Here is a 5,094-nt window from a genome sequence, read left to right on the forward strand (position 1 = left end):
TGCTCTGATGAAGAAGTTGATCCAAGAGGGCAAAATGGTGTTCCTCCCCTTGGGAAGAAACAAGGCCAAAGGTACAAAGGAGAAGCTTTCATTGTGCGTGGAAAGAATCCCATAGGTAAGTGATGTCTCTGAAACTTGCTCAACTAGCTGAAGAACCTGTATCAAAGAACTGTTTGTCTCTGCAACTGATGAAGAACCCTTCTACAACTGTTGATCATAAGTATCCACAATCACTTCAACATGTAAGGATCGATCATGTAGAGAATGAACAAGAGGGTCAGATGGAACCCTCATGACAACTAAAGGAGTTGCTACATCAAGAAGAAGAGGCATATCATCAATATTGTCCCCCAAATCTGAACCTGAAAGACTGGAAGCACCCTATTGTGTTGGACTTATCACTGTGGCAATGTATGCATGCGGACTGAGATGATGTAGTGACCTCTCGCTGCAACTATCGATAGAACCCCATGTGTCTAAATCTATTGAAGCACTATCGCTAGTGTCACTATCAATTTCTACATGATATGATGTGCAGAGAGGATTAGAGGACAAGTTGGGTGAACTTTCCTTAAAGTGTACATCCTTCTCCACAAAAAATTTGATGTGTCTCTGGATCTAGATGTTTGAATGCCTTCACACTGTCTTCATAACCAATAAAGTACAAGGTCGAGGTGACTGTGCCTTACATCCCCTGGAAGATATCTTTTCCCATGCAGGACAACTAAAGATTTTGAAGTGTGTCACAATAGGTTTTATGCTGCACCATGCCTCAAAAGGAATCTTGCCATCTAAGGTTGAATGAGGAGATTGATTAAGAATGTGAGTGGTACTACTAATTGTTTCGACTTCTAATGATGGATCTAGAGACTTGGCTTGTATCATGCAACTTGCCATAGACTTAAGAGTGGATGTTGGCAAAATTTGAAGATCAATGCCCTCAAGCTTGCAAAAGTCTATAAGTCTTATGTTCACATATCTGCTTCCATTGTCCATTCGTAGAACTTTGATGGCTTTTCTAGATTTATGTTCTACATGAGTCTTGAAGGCTAGAAATTTGTCCAACACTTCATTCTTGTTATGAAGAAAATAGACCCAAGTGTATCCTGAAAATTCATCAATGAAAGTCAGTATGTAGGACCTTGGCTGACTGCAAAAGAACCTGCTAATACCATGTGAACCATCTGTAGAACACTTGTGCTCTTGAAGACTTCCCTTTTTGCAACTTACCCTCTGGATGCATATCCACTGAATCTGTTGAAGATTCACTGGGGGAAAGGTTGATTTGAGGTAGACCTTTGACCATTCTATTTGTGCAAAGTTGCTGAAGATAGTGAAAGTCAAGATGACCATACCGTTGATGCCATAATTTCATTTTTGAATTTGATTGAGATAACAAGGCCTTTGAAGGAGACTTGGACACAAAATGGGAGAAAGAGTACAACCTTTTGTTATGATTCACTTTCCCCACTGCAACCAATGAATCATCTTTTAGACTGTGCACCTGTACTGAGTCTAGAAGGAACTCAACTCTATGTCCATCTCCGAGGTGAGTGATTTGGTAGATTGATAGGAGATTTGAACTTAGGTCTAGAACATAGATAACATTTTGAAACTCTCCATTTTCCATCTCCACGTTTCCTTTTCCTTCAACTTCCATTTTTGTATCATCTCCCACAAAGATGTGTGATACCTTTGACTGCTTCATTGAAGAAAAATCCTCCTTTGAAGAACCCATATGATATGAGGCACTTGAGCCAAATATATATTCCTTTGAAGATTTTGAATTAGCCATGAGTGCTTGCCCTTTGCCCTTTGAATTTGAAGAAGTTCCTTTCTCCTTATAAGCATTAGGCAATAGAACATTATGTTTCTTCATGATATTGGTCAACTCATCAATCTTCTTAAGATAACACTCATGTTCTTCATGACCTGATTTCTTGCAATAGGCACACTTTTTCTTCTCCTTATTGTTGTCCCCCTTCTTGTTTGAATTTGAGGAAGACTTGCCTTTTGATTGGATTGTGTTGTTGTCTTTTCTGCATCCTCTAATTTGTTCTTCCACTTCTTCTTACCCTTTCCTTTATTTGAAGATTATCCAACTGAATTTTGAGAACCCTCATTGCTGGTCACCAATGCTTTAGACTAAGGTGATTTGAGAATCCCCATTGACTTCAACTTCTTTTCTTCAGTGTTCAACAAATCAGCATATTCATCAAAAGTGGCTTTCTTATAAGTAGACCCTAAGGTAGTCTTTTAGGTATTAAAAGAAGAAAAAAATGTGGAATACTTCGATGGTAGCTTGTTATGTATGAGATAGATCAATCCATCATCTTTGATAGAACTCCCACAATTAGTAAGCTTTGTCCTTAGTTCATTCACCTTGATGATGAAATCCTGTATTGAATCAAATGACTTAGGAGTTAGTTCATTCACCTTGATGATGAAATTCTGTATTGAATCAAATGACTTAGGATCTAAGGAGACAAGCTCATCTTCAATTTTGAAAACACCCTCTTTAGACACTTTACCATAAAGGTTTTTGAGGGTATCCCAATCTTCTTTGGATGTAGAACACTTCTTAATTTGATACATGATCTTATCATCAACCCTCAAACATATATCACCAAGGGCTTTCCTATCCATTGCTACCCACGCTAAATTATCACTTACTGATACATTATCACCTACTGGTTTAGGAAGAGTACCATCTACATATTGTGAAACTCCATTGTGCATTAAATGATACCACATTTTGATGGACCATGTAGCATAGTTATGAGAAGTTAATTTTGGAAACTGAAAATTTCCCATGATGCAAAAAATGAAAGAAAAGTGTAGAAAAGAGAGAACACAACACCAAGAACACCCCCCATTTTCACTAAATCAAAAAACCCCTCCAAAGTAGATGCTTTTGGCACTTTATCAGTAGTGTGATTACAATGGGCCACTTGCCAATTTTGGTGTTCGTGGACTTCTAATTTTGCTTGTTACAACCTCTTAATGGATTACAAATCTAGAACTTTACAATGTGCTACAATTCTGAAGCAATACAAAGCAAAGAAAGGATCTATTGTTGAAAGTGACATTTTTGCCCACACAACCCTACAATTTGAATATAGATCTGGAAAGTAGACAAAAAATAACACACTTTCAAAAAAAATAAAACCTTTTTTCGACTCCATATGTACCCATACGGAGCGTTTGAAGTTGTAAATGTAGGATTATGAAGGTACAGTCACCAAAAAATAAAAATTCTAACAAATCCTTGCACCAAAACTAGAAAAGAGCTACACCACTAAAAATTTTAGGAAATTCTACCCAATTTCAAAAAAAATTGCACTTGATTTGGAGTCCGAAAGTCCGAGTTATGGCCTCCCGAAGTCGGACTGTGAAATTCAAAATCAATCTGGAGAGGAGTTGCATCAACAAAAGACGGGGTTAAATTTGACGATCATACGACCGTCATAGCAGCTCAATTTTTCCTTAGAATAACAGTCAAATGGCCATCAAATTTAGGATCCTAAAACTGATGACGTGAGCGACTGCAAGGCCAGCAATGGCATCAGTCGTACAGAATTGTACTGACCGTACGGAACTATACAGGTAGTTGACAGTGCAGGATGATGTGGCACTGATGTGTTTGTCCAGTCATTGCTAACTATGCTCGTTACACAATAGCAGAATCACTGAGGTGGTATGTACAGTTTGCTGAGTTGGACTCCTGCGTGGATACTGAGGTGTTCAGCGTTGTGGATATCTGCGGATTGTCCTGCGATGACGTGGGTCGGATGTCGAAGAAGATATTTGCGCGGTTTAATTTATGCCGCGTGGCACAATATTAATAACACTACATCTCGTTGACATGTCGTGTGTTTGTAGTTTGGGCTGTGTGGAATGGATGCGTGGACATATGAAATTACGCCGCGTGGTGGATGCTGCAAAGTAACCGGACTATAGCAGCGATGCTAGAAGAGCTATTAGCGCTAGCTAGAAAACATTTTAACGGCGTCGGGGGTCTTTAGAAGGTGGCTAGTATTGAAAAATAAAATCCCACATGCATGACATATATAGACTACGAAGTCTATAAAATGCAGGGCCCTCGCTTAATTAAACAAAGCTAGCTCGCCAGACTTGGCAGGGGTCGGTGTTGTTCGGTCACCGGTGGAGGAATTTCTTCGCCGGTAAATTGCAGAGATTCGCCGCTAATTTGTAGGATGCTCGACTAGATTTTCTAAGGTCGAATATGTAATACAACTCAATGATTAACGACCCATTGATTGAAGGAATATCCCTGCGAAATAAATAATAATATTCTACTAAAATTGCAGAGCCAGGATCTGAAAGCCCGGTTCTACAAAAAATAAAAATTTCTCTGACTGGGGAATAAAAAATCTGAAAATACCCGACTGGAGAAAAAAATTGCAGAGATGAAAAATAATTCAAATCTAGAAAAATAATTAAGTAGATCCAAAAATGATCATACCCGAACTACAAATCGGGGCCTCCGGGTTCTTATTTGCAAAAAAAAATTGCCTCACAATCAACTTCCACTCAACATAGACAAATTTATAGTCGATCTTCATCGAATCGATGCTCCAAACACAATGGCAAGGTCAGATCTGGCTCTAAACGCTCCCAATTTCTACGGATATTCTGGATTCAGGTCAAGGTGCTAAAGCATGAACAGTCTTGAATGGCTATGTCTAGAGAATCTCCCTCAGCTCTAATACCATGTAAGAATTTGGCTTAGGCTAGAATTCACCCAAGACCAAAGAACTCAAACACAAGCACAATAGTAGACCAAAGAGAGAGTATGATCAGAATGACAATATATTCATTCAATATGCCACATCAGCCTTCTTAAGAGTACACTAGGAGTGCCTGTATATAAAGGCCTCTAGAGAGATTCTAGAATGCATAGAAGTCAACAACATGATAACTCATATAACCAGGTACATGTCCACCAGATATGGGTTATCCTCCATTAAACATAGAATTAAGTGCAATGATGTGAGGATAAGCCTACAATGGTGTAGCACGCAAATTAGTGGTGTAGACAATATGTGCTAAATTAGGAGTGTGATAACTATG

This window comes from Cupressus sempervirens, chromosome 3 (assembly GCF_028749045.1).
Source record: "Cupressus sempervirens isolate cs-2001-9-10 chromosome 3, ASM2874904v1, whole genome shotgun sequence".
NCBI lineage: Eukaryota > Viridiplantae > Streptophyta > Pinopsida > Cupressales > Cupressaceae > Cupressus > Cupressus sempervirens.